General features: G+C 43.0%; 1 protein-coding gene across 1 annotated transcript in view; it reads right to left on the minus strand.

Moving 5' to 3' along the window:
• Positions 1-16,266, minus strand: part of BMERB1 (bMERB domain containing 1) — a 743,837-nt gene that overhangs the window by 11,074 nt on the left and 716,497 nt on the right. The window lies entirely within an intron of this gene.

The following is a 16,266-nucleotide window of genomic DNA, read 5'->3' on the forward strand; positions in this document are numbered from 1 at the left end:
AGAAACATAAAACCACCAACAATGCAAAAGAACATGAGGCAATTAATTCATTGTCCTGTTTAGGGAGAAATTTGGTATATTTGTGGTGCAAGAACTCTTGTAAATGATCCCTTGTTAAAATCAACAAATCACTTTCCTGTTTTAAAATAACCTACCATTTTCTTTTGGATTTTAACATCTCCGAAAAAGCGCTTCAACACCCCATCAGGGGCAGCAAACGCTATATAAATGCAAACTTTTCCCCCTCTTCTATCCCTCCACTATCCTTCTCAATCCAAATACCTGACTACCATATCCAACACTCAAATTGCTTTCATATTTCACTATACTAATTCACCACTAATTCTTTATGGGTTACGGAGTACCGTGCTACACGCCGAAAAAGCTCTTCAACACCCCATCAGGGGTAGCAAGCGCTATATAAATGCAAACAAATGTTCCCCCTTCTATTCCTCCATTGTCCTTCTCAATCCAAATAACTGACTAACATATCCACCACTCAAATGACTTTCATATTTCACTATACTAATTCACCACTAATTCTTTACGGGTTCCGGAGTAGCGTGCTACTCAACAAAAAAGTGCTTTGATACCTCGCCAGGGGTAGTAAGCGCTATATAAATGCAATTACAATACACTACAATACAATTAATCTATCAGTTACAACATTTTAATTTCTTGAGGAAATGTTAAATTCTGAGGAGAATCCACTGATCGAAGTTCCTCATCATATGTGGTGCAGCAGCCAGGGTGCCAGACTCCAGACCACGGGGTTCACGGTTCGATCCCCGGTGCCGGCAGCAGGTTAGTCCAGCACCATATGACTCTGGGCAATCGCTCGCTTAATCTTTCTGACGGCCCCCAGTGCCTTGACACCCTCGCGTAACTGTGCGCTTTACAAATACTGGATTTCATATGCAAAGGATTGTGGCGGAACCTAGGCAGAAGGATTCTACTGTATAATTAGCTGCTTATTTGCAAGCCCCCCTTGCGCTCCCGGTACGTCACTTTTTCTTATGTTAAAAATGACATACAGGGTACATCACTTTTAATATGGGAAAGATTGGCGTACCAGCGGCGCAAGAGGGGCTTGCACATAAGCCCCTTTTGGGCATAGTTACAAGCCCATTGCTCTGCCGATGCATCACTTTTTGTGATGCGCCGGCGGTGCATTTTGCTGCCCCATATTTACACGGGCAGGTAAAGCTACCCTGTATGGCTTTTCGTGTCCTTGTAAATATGGCGTTCCATGGGTGTTGCTGTGGGTGTTCCCACGCAACACCCATGGAACCTGTCACATTCCCAAATTTACGAGAATTTGTAAACCTGGGAATGTGTCATAATGCAACATGTCCCCAGGGGAGGCGTAGGGAGGCGCAACGAGGAGAAATATTTTCATTTCTCCTAGTTTTTTTCTCTTTCTATGCGTGCTGCATTATGTAGCACACATAGAAAGAGGAAAACACCTATTGTTATTGTTTTTTGCACAAAAACAATCATCTCTGCAATGCAGGCACCCTTCCACCATGGTGCATAGGCGCATGGCAGCCAGTTGTGCGCCAGCGCAGGGGAGAGCACAGGGATCCATCATATTGTTGTAGATATGACGCATCCCTGTGCTCTGAAAGTAACGCAGCACGGCGCAGCAAAATGGCTTGCACCACGCTTCGTTACTTTCTTGAAGATAAGGCCCTTAGTGTTTTGGCCAGAGATTGGAGGATTTTCAGTTAGTACCTCACTCTACATCTGGTCCTAATGGTTCAGTTTAGGCTTTTGACCCATGCAGATGCGTCCCAGTTTCCCTCTTCTTGGGCTCTTGAGCTCAGAGTGGACACCTGCCCATTAGGAACCTTTTTTGCATTCACTTTTGGTACATTTTTGTTTATGTCAGTGAGAATGCCCTCCATGATTGGGCTGTAAGTTGGTTTGAGTCCGGAGAATTGTAGTAGAAGTTGCATCCTGCATTCTTTGACGTCCTGCCCATCCCAATTACGTTGCAAGTGCGAGCAATTGTTCCCTCATCCTTTCAAGAACCTCTTCATTTCGCCTCTTGCTCCAGAAAGATGGCAAAGGACAGAAACTACAGGAAAAAAAATAGGTCCTTTAGACTAGAGCCTAGCTTACTTTAGTCTCGGGTGGTACAAAGGCAGCCCCAGGAACAAAGAGATTGCAAAGGCAGTGACAGGTGAACCAAAGAGTAGTTTCCATTCCTTATTGACACAACTGGGTGGACATCCTATTTAATCCTTAGCCCTAAAAGAGAAATCCCATGTGAAAAAGCACATCCAAGACCACAGCCTTACTGCCCGTTCTTGCAGCCTTTCAAGATTGTCAAACATTATTTGGAAATTCCCATTAAATAAGTTAAGACTTCAATTTAAGTGATAGATCCTAATTTCAGGAATTTCGCTCTCACCCCATCTCCATGGGAAGGAGATGGGGTAAGATCCGCCTGTATGCGTAACATGGTCAGAGACAGGAATTCCTGAGAGGATACACAGAGAACCACCAATGATGTTCTCTGTGAGATATCTGATAACAATAAAACAGAATCCATTTAAATGCATTCTCGATAGTAAACCATGAGAAGACTGGTTACAGTGAGTGCTTCATTTAAAGTCAGCAATGAGGGAAGGTTTCCCTGTGAAATAACTGTCTGTTGATCTTCTCAATATAGCTCAGTCACCCTTGGAATTTATTACACACTACAATACTAAAAAGTGCAAAATAATTTATAAAACTGTAAATGTGTCACCAGTAAAGGACGTCTACTTCCCAATTACCTTCTACTGGATTTTCAGTGCCACCTGCAGTGTTGCCCTGATCTTCGCTACTAAAGAGTGTATATTTGCCATGCTCAATTATTCTAATATCTGGCTGATCCTTACATTATACACTTCTGTGGTACTTACATGCAGTCTGAATCAGAAATCCTTTTGCACAGCCTAATGCTACTTATGTGACATCCTGCCATGATTTTTTGCAATTCAATCTTTTTAGGTCTGGTGTTGCCAAGAACCTTTGATTTTACTAAAATTATATGCATAATATACTTACTCAATGGGGCTTTATGGCAGCCCTCGGCATCTACTGGTCTGTTATTGTGACATTCACTTTTGTTCTTCCACCTTCTAGAGCATGCAACATGGGGCAATGGATCAGGCAACTTCAGCCATGAGCCAAGTGCACCGTGAGTGACGGCATTCTGCCCTTTCACAACGACTACATCCACACACAAAAATAAATACCCAGATATTCAAAACCAGATGGATGCCAAAGAATCCCAGTATTTTGTAATACATTAGCAGTGCATAAAACATTTAAGGGGTAAAACTCTGTTTTATTAATGTTCAACGTATATTCTGACCCTGATGCATACAATTAATCATATTTAATATAAGTGGAATGTATAAAATGGACCATTAATATATAATAAAACATTGCCTGCCTATGCTGATACTTTTAGAACTATCTCACTAATATTGATACCTTGAGTGCTTTTCAAATTATGAACGAGACATATCAATGGATCAGTGGCTAATAAAAATAACAGAGGAGACAGGAGACATCCCTGTCAAGTCCTTCTAAATAATTTAAAGAGGCTGAATTAATGCCATTGACATATAATGTATCAGAGATGGGTGCATTTAGTTCTTTAGCCATCAACATAAAGTTAAAAACAAAATGAAATGCTTGCATAGTTTTAAATAACAATTTCCAATTAACTTTACCAAATGCTTCTCTCGGCATCTACAGCCAATACACCTGCAGATATATATTTGTATACAAAGTAGTCTGGATTTAAGATATAATCGCAAAATACCAGCGTGGTTTGGATGTTTTAATGAAATTGAAAATTGGATAAAACCTAGTTGCTAAAATGTTTCCATAAATCTTACCTAAATCTTATCTTGATTGATAAGAGAGATTGGATGATAATTGGAAACCAAGGTGTGATCTATGTCAGGTTTAGAAAGAACAGAGTTTATTGCCTGTTTAAAAGGGCTTTTGATATAAGCATTGTTTGCAAAGCTCCTAAAATACTGCGAAAAAGATAGGAGATAATGCGGGAATAAAACATCAGAGTTTTCTTACAATTTGTGAGTGTGTAGAAAGAGCATTTGAGAAGGAAGTGAAATCTTAACTACTGGGAAACGTAAGTCTCCAATGATCAATTAGCTTGGCTTGACAATGACGAACTGTGCGGCTTGACGATGATGCAATGCATCCATCGCAGAGGGTTTGTCGATGAAGTCTTGTTGGCTGCACAAATCATAACCGACACATTGCCTCCATCTACGTGATCGATAACAACGCTGCACCTTGCATCAGGTCTTCAACGTTAACGCTTCCTCCATCCAAGGTACTTTTTCAGTGGGACCTGTGTGAGTCCTGTAGTCGGCCTGCGCTCCATTTCAGTTGGCCTGAACTTTGGATTTACCCTGGTCTATCACAACCAAATGTCCTCATTTGACACATGACTCTAAGCACAACATTTTTATATAATCTTTAATAATTCATAACTCTGGTTCTACTTATTGGATTTTTGTCATTATGATCTTGATTTACTCATAACAATATTATATATTTTTCTATCCAGGTGTGTTGTATTTTTGTGGTGTTGCCATTGTGTTACTCTCTGTGTGTATGTGTTGCACAAATACTCTACACATTGCCTCTTTAGGTACGCCTGACTGCCTTGTGCCAAGATACCAGAGGGTGAGCACAGGTTATCTCTAGGTATGTATCTACCTTACCCTGATTAAAGTGGTGGTCCCTACTTGGACAGGATGCATAAGTCTGCTTACTAGAGACCCAATTTCTAAAATTGATGACCAGCAGTGAGGATAGGGCTTGTGTTTGTGCAATACCATTTAGTAACTCATTGTTCACTACAACTGTATACTAGGACCAATTCTCACTAAAATGGCATTCTCCCTAAATTGGATTCTGATTTATTTCGTAAAACCATATCCCTCTCTGTAGAATGAGCAACTGCATCTGCACCTGAAGGCATCAATTTTGAGCTGGGCGAGTTAGAATTCTGTACAGTGGCCCAGTCCAGTTTAAGGAATTTTCAAGGGGTTTCATGTATGTATGAATTGCAGGTATGCTTCCACCATTACTGCTGCTGGACCACACTCACTTGTAGGGCTCTTGTGTCAAGCTCTCAGAGAGAGTGGAGAAGTGTGGCTCAATGGTTAGAGCGCCAGACCCTGATGCAGAGGTCTATCCCGGGACCAGGGTTCAATTCCCCGCCTCGGCGGGTCTTGGGCTCAAAAACTCCACAGACCTGATAATTCTCACCTCGGTGCTTATTCCAATCATGGAGACCCACTCTGCAACTCTGGGCAATAGCTTGCTTAATCTCCACAACGGCCCCCGCAATGCTAAGGATGCCTGGCCTCCACCTTGGGGGTGCCCAGGAGTGGACACCTCACAGGGAAAGCCAGGATGGGTTCCACAGCGGTATTCATACAAGCACCTTGAGACCCTTGTGGGTGATTAGTGCGCTATATTAGTATCAATTTACAATTTTACAATTTACAATTTACTCAGCTCATGTGCCATCTCTTTCTGCTTAATGGCTTATCTCCCCTCTTCTAGAGCCTGCTTTTTCTCCCCAAAGTAATTTTCTGTGCCTTCTCCAACTTGAGCTTTCTCTCCTCCCTGCTGTCTGCCAGTTCCTCTGGGGACAGGTTCCTTGATGAGGAGCTCCCTGCTCTGGGAACCACTATTGCTTCCAGAAAGTTGTTGGCCCCCCTTCACAGGCAGTCCCAAATCCACAACAGATCCTAGGGTCAGCTCCTTTTCCTCTTCCTCAGTTTTCTGCTCCTCCTCTTCTGGGACCTCAGTCCCCAAGGTCTCAAAGGTTTCTGCAGCTCCAACTTCCGGGTGCAGCCACTCATTCCATAATTTGGCAGCTGCAACTGAGAAGGAGCGTGCGCCCCATCGTCCCTTTTGGAATTTTGGCACACTAACTTTCTTGTTTAAAGCTGATTCTAAGTTCCTAGTTGACTCATACAAATGAAACGAAGACCTGATGGCCAGTGAGCCCTTGCCATGCAGAGCTATGTGGACCATGCAGAGAGCTTTGAAAATCACCCACTTCCTAACTGTAAGCCAGTGATGATCTTGAATACCTTCTCTCACAGTGAGATAATTTGGGGTATTCAGGGTCATTTACGCAGCTGTATTTTGCACCAACTGAAATTTGTTTAAGGAATAGCTGTTTATATTAGAATATATAGCATTACAGTAGTCTAATCAATTACCGCGATAGACACTATTTTGTGACGATCCTCAGGAATTAAAGGGATAATCTTCCTGAGGGATCGAATAACAGAAAAGCAAGTGCTTGAGGCACGACTGACCTGCATATTAAAGTTGAGGGAGGTATAAAACAGAACCCTTAAGTTATTTACTGATTCCGTGGGCACTGAAATTGACTCACATAAATCCGGCCACCAAAGCTCTGACCAGATAGAGTGCAGGGCTCCAAGGACCATAACTTCGGTATTATCAGCATTAAGATAAGGAAATTTCCCTTCATCCAGCTACTCACACCAGTCTTGCAGAGTTTGAACTTCTAAGCCATCGCAGGTAGGTTATCAGTGAAGGACACAATACTTTGTGTGTCATCGGCACAAGATACTACCTGGAATCCAAAGGGTCTCACTAAGGCTGCCAAAGAAAAGATGTATACGTTTAAACTTCTGGGGCTGAGATAGGAGCCCAGTGGCACACCACATAAAAGGCTGAAGGCCTTAGCTTTAAACTGACCACTGCCTACAATCTGCCGTCTCCCTATAATAAAGGAATGAAGCAGTTCTAGCGTCTTTGCGTCCACCCCTATTTGTTGCAGCTGTTTGACCATTTGTGAGGGGGAGATAGTATTGAAGAATGCTGATAAGTGAGAAAGACCATGACAGTTGTCCTGCTATGATCCACCTGTTTTCTCATGAAGTCAGTAGCAGCAATTAGAGCCTACTCCGTGCTGTGACTACTTCTGAAACCGTTTTGTGAAGGGTCCAGAAGATCATGATAAGTAATAAATTGCAATAACTCTTTATTCAAATGTTTCTCGAGAATTTTCACTGGGGTGGGGAGCAGCAAGATCGGACAATAGTTCTTCAGTAGTTCTTCAGGATCTACGTTGGTTTCTTTTGGAAGTGGGATGATAATGGCTTCCTTCCAGCATTCAGGGAACACTCCTGTTAACAGGATGTGATTGAAAACTTTTCCCAAAACTTCTGCTTCTAGGTCAAGGACTAGCTGCATAGTTTTGGGAGGACATCGCTCAGTGGGAGAACCTGATTTAATAGTCATCAGGGGCTCTTTGACCTGGTGTGCTGTGATCAGTGGCAAGGTCAGCAGCGAAGAGGCTGCTGAGGATGTATGCTGAACTAGGTGCATCTCTTCTTGTGTCTCCACGAGGTTAAATTCAGAGTATATTTTAAGAATGGTTTCCCTGAAGATCATGGTCAGGGTGTCTCAAAAGGCTTGGGAAGCATTGTTCTGTTACTTGCTGGGGGGACTAGATAGGCTCTTAACTACTTTAAAAAGTTCCTTGGTAGAATTTCAAACCAGCCTGATTTTTGATGTATAATAGGGGGATTTAGCCTTCACAATTCCTACCCTATAATTGGCTAGTACGGATCTATGCTTCACTTTCTCATTGCTGTCTAGGTTTTATTTGCAACTTTCTTTCCTGCCTGCAGCAGAGCTGCCTCAGTTCTCTGAGTTTGGTGGAAAACCATGGGGATGACTCTTTCTTCTTGCTGGGACAGTTCACCATCATAGGAGCTGCCTGATCAAAGGCGATCTTAAGTCAGTTAGTAACCATTTCTACTGGATGGTCGAAGATGGACTCTACCTCTACTGTAGAGGTGCTAAGAGCTAATTGAAGCTCTTCTAGGATAATCTTATCCCAGTTCCTCTAGGCTTGAGGCCTAGTTAGTGACTATTTAAAGTTGACCGTCAGATGGGGAAAGGATGATGTAAAGAGTATCATCTGATGGTCGGACCAACTAATGGGAAGAATGTCCTTAACATGCCAATTAGTAGATTAGTGACCTTTTCATGATGTTTTGAGTCTAAAATGCGCTGCTTTGCATTCCTCATTAGGCATGTTAGGAATCTGCTCCAAAATGCAGTTCAGGTGTTCTTTGCTAAATATAGCTAGGGCACCGCCTATTCGGCTAGATCGATCTAATTGAGAGATCATGTAGCCTTTTGCTACTGCCTGTACTAGAAAAAGCCCAGAGTCCTCTTTTGCCCTAGTTTCCATAATAAAAAGGCAGTCAAGGTCCAGATTTTCAATCGAGTCCAAGACTTGATGTCTATGCTAAATTAGCGAGCGTGCACTAATAAGAGCACTTGCTATGTTCAAACTGTCTTCCGCCTTCCGAGAGGGAATGCTATCATGCCTGTGGTACTGAGTAAATAGGTGGCAGTTGGGACAAGTGGGGGCGATTTACAATCAGGAGAGATCGGAGTACAATTTGTGCCCTTACCTAGAGCATGTAGTAAAACTAACAGAGCTGTGTATACGTAGTTGTCAAGGAAGCATGTAGCTCTGGCATGAAACGGACAGCATTCCTGGGGCCTGGTGCAATCCTGGTGCGGATAGGTGCAAGCAGGCTTCACTTTGGTGTGCACCAGCGTGACAATGCTGCAGCCATATTTTTAAGGGCAGAGCTTCTCGACATGAGCGTCTGCACCTGATTCCCGGTTAGAACAGCTAGAGTGCTACCCCCCCAAAATGGTGGCTCTAAGCGGCAACCAGGAAGGGTGGAGTCCCAAACAAGCATCTTGCAAGTAACCAGGTTCAAAAAGGATTTAAAAAATGTGAAAGGAGCTGCAACTCCCCGTTTAACAAGGGACCCAGATTCTGTCCCTAACGATCTCTGAGCCAGGCAGCAGCTTGAGTTAACTGTTGTAAAAAATGGATACCATCTCCTCCCACACATTTCTGAAAAACTACAGATGGCAGTGCTACATGGTCCCTTTGTTGACAATTCACATCAGCTAACTTGCCAATTATTGTGTGTTGGATTTCGGCCACCTTGTCGATTTGATAGGGCTGACTTTGAGTGGCCTTATGGAAAGACTACCGGTCTTTGGTCACTACTGTCATGAACTCCAGCGCTTTTTCTTGGCGTTATTGGCCCTCTGCCATTCTAACCACAAATACCTCCATTTCCTCCGATCCCAAAAGTGACGGTTGGAAATATGGCTTGGGAGGCTTTTCTTGTCTACGTATTATGCCTTTTATTAAAGATTCTCAAGTCCTATATACATAGGAGATGAGGCAAGATCTTATAACCAGAGGTTTCTTCCAGTCAGTATTAATCTAAGTGACATATAGGGCCTGATTTAGATCTTGGCGCATGGGTTACTTTGTCACAACGGTGATGGATATCCTGCCTGCCGAAATATGAATTCCATTATATCCTTTGGGATTTATATTTTGGCGGACAGGATATCCATCACTGTTGTGACGGAGTAGCCCATCCGTCACAATTTATTAGGAAGCTTGGTTAAAGGGGTGTTCTGCCTCTGCTGCGGGTTATCCGTGGCGAGTATGCCTGCCATGTCGGCTGCTGGTTGAGCCTGCCCCTGCCTCTTCCCCGTTGTGTCCCCTGCCTCTGTTGCCCCTTTGATGCTGTCCTAAAAAAGACCTCAGAAGGGCACCCAAGTCTTTGTTGGTTGTATTCTGTGGTGTAAACCTGACCCTAATCTGGTTTGATGTGGACGGTTGTTCTACCCATTTCCTCCTCTTCACTACTCGTATTGTCAAATGTCCAATTGTAGGGAGTCCTCGTTGTCTGTCTACATCCCCCCCTCTGGAAGTTCTGAAAGTGTGGCTGTTCAGTGTTTGTCTGATAGTATACTTATCCTCAATGTAGGGAAATGCCCACTTATGTGAGAAACGGTCTAGATTGCGTTTGAGACCCTTAATCTGGTTCTGGTTCACCATAAATGTTTTATAGTTCGTGAGGTCGCTTTGAATACAAGCTAGTTGTTTTTTAGCATCAGTAATCGCAGTGTCCCCCTTCACTGTTGTTTTTCTTTCTTAGATTACTCACCTCTGAGGAATTTGAAAACACACACTCTTTTCTTTTCCGGTCAAGAAGGTTACCGATGATGATAATGTGGGCAAACTGGTGAGTACCTACCAGCAGCCCCCCCAGTGATGCTAACATGAGGTACTTTCTGACCTTTCTCACACTTTTTCACTAATTTGGTCAAAAATCTTTGTGGTTACAAATTTCCTCTTGAAGCTTGTATGGAATGTGATGCATTGATGCTTTTCTGAAATTAAACAGTTGGACTAAAATTTCAGTGAGCCTGTTCTATGTGGGAAGTTTTATGTTTGTTAAAAACTCTCCCTTTGTCTTAAAAATACAGTTAACTGTTCTGAGTAAGTCGGGTCTTTGTGTGTTTATACAATATTGAGTGGGAGGCGACCTGACTGCTTACCTCCTGGTGCTCCTTCTTGTAGTTTTGAAGGAGGTTACAAGCCAATGGCAAGACTTTGTGGTCCAAACCCATCTTTTATACGACCTACAATTGCGCTTCAGATTCCTGCAAGGAACAGAAACTTCACTTTTGAATATCAGAGAAGACCTTCTCATCATCCCAGATAAAGACAAACAGACTTTCCAAGACTCCTAGCTCCCTCAGCAGGGCATGACATGGTGTACTGTGTATTCCTAGGGAACAGACTCAACAAATGGACTGGATTTCCTCAGGGGTCTTCTGTCTTATCACTCCTATTTAAAACCTACATGCTACCCCTGAGCCATCAAGTGCAATACCAAATATAGTAGATTATGCCCAAATGCATGTGTGTTTTAAAAAATAAACAAGAGAACTAGAAAGAACATCACTGAATAGCTTGACCATACATTGCAGTGAAAGAAAACTTTGACAGGACAGAGCAATGAGAAAGATCCATGAATTCGTAAGGATTGACTCTTTAAAGCTTCCTTTCAAACAGCCCACAAACCTCAGAATTCTACGAAAACCAAGGAGGTTGCAGATCATTTTCGACATAGATCTTTTGTTGTCATCACAAATCAATGCATCTGTCAAAAATAAAAACCTACAACCTTCGCATCTCAAGATTATACTCCTGGGAACCACCTACCACATAAAGCCCTGAAGCTCTTTAGTAATCGACCATCTAGGTTATCTACAAGGGGCTCCTGAGAAAGGTCCCTGACAGACAACAAAGAGTGCACAGCCAGGCAGCCAAGTGATGCCTCAATCCGCAGACACACTATGATGTCAACCAAGCCCTGAAAGCACTTTACTCACTGCTGGTGGAGATAATGATTACAAAATCAGGATACTTTGTACCAGGCACAAAGATTTATGATACAACAGACCAAGATATATTCCAATCCTGGGTCCTAACTACCAGGTCAGGACTGGTAACTAAAATCTTCACTGGCAAAAATGTTCAACCCAGCCTCACACTGAAGGAAACTTGGAGTACATGGGGCAGTGGTAGAGTGGGTCATGGCAGCTTATCTTGCTCAGAAAGTAGCCCCACAACTAGCAGCCAACTGTGGAAATTCACAGTGGCATAATGGGCAATCCGTTCCTTCAAATGACAGACGCTCAGAGCAAAAACAATGAGAATCCGGGACCCAAACTCAGGAAAAATTTGAATTCCATCCAGCGAGCAGAGCCTAATCACCTGTGTTCATGAATCTCTTGAAAACTGGACTTGTTAAGAAAGTGAACAGTACAAAGATCCTTTCCGAAGCTCAGGGTTTGCACAGTGGAGCAAAGTTTAAACTTGCATTTGATTATTTGGAAATATGTGAAGGTCAGGAGATGGGCCATTCGCCTATCCTGTGCATTTAGCATGGTTCATTGCGTCACGTTGTGGAACATAATAAAGAGGCTGGGATTCCAAAAAGCCCTGATTGACCTTATTTCTTGTTTACATCAACGAGTTGTCCAATTTTTTAATTGAGGCATGGAAAGATGTGCCTCAACTCGACAAGCACATATTTCCTTTTATACTCAGATGATAATGTTCTTAAAGCCAGAACTGTTAACAGCCTTCACACGCTCTTGGGTGCTTCTAGTTCCTTTATGTCTAACTTGTATCTGCAGACAAACACAACCAAATAATTTATTCAGACAAGTGGACCCAACACTACTAAAAGAAAGATTTTTTTAGTGAAGGGACTGAGGTGGCTGAAGTCCAACATTTCACTTTCTTGGGCATTTCTTTCGGTGCAGACTCAAACTGGAACTCTCTGCTCAACCTAAGGGCCCTTCGTTTCCAAAAGTCAGTAGAGGCCATTTGTCATGTTTCCTCTAGATTCGGACATACACCTATGAGGGAGTTACTACATATTATCTATAATAGTAAGTGCCTAGCGATTGGCACTTATGATGCTGGAGTTTGGGGGTGCACAGCACGGCACAGCTACAAAAAGTGGAACATCGTTTCCTCCGACAACTGCTGTCGGTTTCACAATCTGCTTCTACCGTTATGTACCAGAAATCGCAGACCCTTAGGGCCAGATGCATCAAAGGTTTTTGTCCATTCTGTTTCTATGGGAAAATGTGTTTATGCCTATGGCCCTTAGTATCTGCATGCAAACATATTTTACCTAGTTTACATTTGCAATACTTATTACAGATACCTTCTTACCTTTTTAGATTTAATAGTATCCATTTCTTATTTGCATTCCCAATCCAGGGATCATGGTTCTCAACAAACCCTCAGTGTCTAAGCCATAATGTTTCGGCACAAAGCACTGTTCACTTTATTTTATTTTGTTCCTTGGACACCTCATGTAGGAAACACTTTGTAGCCCTCCTCTTACGTGAACTAAGCATTTGGCACTATAAATACATTGGCTATTTACAGCAGCGAGACAACCCTGGAATTCGTCATGTTGTTTTAAGCTTTGTAAGATGTGCTTTAACGATAAGCAAGAAATATGGAACAAGTGTAGGGTAGTAGCTGTTTTTAAAGTACTAGCTGTTGGATGCCTTTTTGTCCACTTTTTTTATTCGATTGTCTGTATTTTTCACATTATATTGTCTTCCATTAATGTTTATTTTACACTGGAATTGTTTTTGTCTTAGTTATTTCTTATAGATTTATAGATGCTGAGGAGTATATATTTACAAGGAAACTGTTGGAGCGCGGCATTAAGCCAAGATTGCTAACGCTGTGCTCTGACAGTTTCCATACGCAGGGATGCGCCTCTTTTACAAGATGCGGTGCACCCGAGTTTCCCCTAGTGCTGGTGCTAATTTTAGCTGCCTATCGCCAACGCAGGCACTCTTGCACCATAGTGCAAGGGTGCCTGTATTGCAGGGTATGATTGTTCATATGCAGGAAGGAGTCCCTTCCTGCACATAAACAATCAGTAATGATGATTTGTAACTTCTATGTGTGCTGCTTTATGCAGCACACATAGAGGTTGCAACTCGTCATTTTTTAATGATTGTTTATGTGCAGGAATGGACACCTTCCTGCACATGAACAAACACTAGTGGCGATTTGATTTTTGTATGCGTGCTGCAGAACGCAGCACACATAGAATAAGAAAAAAAGAGGAGAAATTAATAATTTCTCCGTGTTTTGCTAGGTTAAGACCAGGTTTTTCCAGGTCTTATTTTTGGTGCTACCCCGTATTTAGCCCACCCTTGTAAATAGGGAGCAGCGTAAAAAAGCAATGGGTGTTGCGGCAGGTCGCCCACCCCAACACCCATTGCCCACCCCTTTCACACTAATTGCTGCATGAAAAGGGGGCCTTATTCACAAGGTGGCGTTAAGCCATGTTAAGTGGATGAACACTGCCCTGTAAACAAGACGAAGGGCTAATTGCCACCAGAACGTCACAAAAAGTGACATTCTGGTGGCATTATGTTCTTGTAAATATACCCCTGAGTAGTTTTTCTTCTACTACATTCTACTACCCTAAAATATTGGATATGCAGTCTTAACCTTATTGAGTTTTGAAGTAAACATGAAACCGTACTTAGCATTATGCAAAACTTATAACTAAGACAAGCAAACTTTGGAAATTATTATATATAAATATATATATATAAAAGCCCAGGAGTCTAACGACACGCTCTGCCACTTCACTATACATATGGTCCTGAGTAAATATAGACGCTAATGTTTAAAAGGAATAGTCAAAAGAGATAATTCAAGAAGAGACGAATAATGGCAAGATGTTGGGCTTCACTTTGAGGGTTCACTCCTGAAGAGTAAGGCCTTGATTACGATGGCGGTCAGACGAGCCATTGCCGTGGGAATGGAACCACCCAACATGCAGTCAGCAGTTCCACCCACCAAATAATTATCTGACCGCCTTGCAGGCCGTTGTAAAAATGCGGTTTTCCATTGCGGCTTGTGTTGTGGCCCGGAAAAGTGCCTCAGCATGAGCCGCAATTGAAAGTCATTTTGCACACATCATTACACTGTGTGCCAGGCACCATGTGGTGCCTGGCACATGGTGCATGGATATTTCGAGGAGTCACCCCATGTGTCTCCCAGGGCCCACAGCGGAGGCTAGTCCCTTTCCGTCTGCCTTTACATTGCGGTTGGACCGTCATGTAAAGGTAGAGGGGAAAGGGAAATTATAATCCCTCCTGCAGTGCCTCTGCAGGCACCACCCCCATTGTAGGGATTACGCTCCGACCGATGCTCCGATGGACTTCTTGAGCCTGTTGGAGGCAGCGGTCGGACCCTCTGCCTGCTGTGCTATTACCGACCTCATCATAATGGGGCCGTCGCACTGCTGCCTCAGATGTTGAACGGACCATCGGTGGCGACCCGCCCAGTATTATAATCAGGTCCTAAGCTAGGTTTTCCATATGACATGATAGGAATGCTGGTGATTGATATACAGGATTGAAATGTTGAAGACTACTGTGGCACTAGATGAACAGGCAAGCAGCCCTTTCTGTGGAAGCAATGTTGACAAGGAACATTAGTGTGCTGTTGGCAAAAAGGTCTGGTGACAGCCTTTGCATCAAAAGCGAGCACCTACTCGAAGCTGGCACATACAAGGGAAAATATGTACATTTTTCCAAACAAACAATGCCTTGCACATGTAGTACAGTGTGCGGAATACATAACAATGATTGGGAGCCTTCTGAATTTGGGTATGTATAAGAATTTGTTTCGAAATTGAATGTTTTCAGTACAAATCCTATGCTAGACAGCACACAACTCTGCACATGTGTGAGGCTGTGTTTCGGGAAATGCAGCCTTGTTAGGAGGACAGGGCAGGGTGGGGTAGTTGCACCAGGCCTTTAGTAGTTATAGCTCTGCACCGTGTTTTCCCTTCACTGCAATGCAACACAGTACATATTAAAGTGGTGCTGTATTGTGTAAAAACTTAGGGGCATATGTACAAGCCCTATCACCATGGGAACATCACTTTTTGTGACGTTCCCGTGTCGATAGGGTCCGTGCCTTATGTACAAGGCAGCGGTAAGCCACTTAACGTGGCTTAACGCTGCCTTGTACATAAGGCACCCTTTCACGCTTTGTTTTGCGTGAAAGGGGCGTGCAGTGGGTGTTGTGGTAGGCGTCCCACCGCAGCACCCATTGTATTTGACGCTACCTCCTATGTACAAGGGTGGCGTACATAGGAGGCAGCACCACATTTAAGACCAGGAAAACCCTGTTCTTAAGGTGGTGAAATGAGGAGAAATGCATTATTTCTCCTCGCTTTTGCTTTTTCTGTGTGTGGAAAAAGCAAAAGGGCATGGTTTGTTTATGTACAGGAAGGTATCCCTTCCTGTACATAATCAAACCTTTCTAAAAATGCCAATTTGTAACTTTCATGTGTGTCGCATGAAGCAGCACACATGAAAGTTACAAAATTTCATTTTAGGATTATTTATGTGCAGGAAGGGACACCTTCCTACTCATAACCAATCCTCCCCTGCACACAGACACCCTTGCACTCTGGTGCAAGGGTGCTGCGTTGGCGCTAAGTTGTGAAAGGCTGCACCATATCCTTGTAGATATGGTGCGGCCTTGCATTTCTGAAGTGGTGGAGCGTGTCGTTAAGCCCAGGAGTCTAACGACACGCTCTGCCACTTCACTATACATATGGTCCTGAGTAAATATAGGCGCTAATGTTTAAAAGTAATAGTCGAAAGAGATAATTCAAGAAGAGACAAATAATGGCAAGATCATTCAGCACTCATTAAAATCCTGCTCTAAGATTTAGAGATGGCCTGATTTGTGAATGTAGAATA

The sequence above is a fragment of the Lissotriton helveticus genome, chromosome 10, assembly GCF_964261635.1.
Source record: "Lissotriton helveticus chromosome 10, aLisHel1.1, whole genome shotgun sequence".
In the NCBI taxonomy this organism is placed as follows: Eukaryota; Metazoa; Chordata; class Amphibia; order Caudata; family Salamandridae; genus Lissotriton; species Lissotriton helveticus.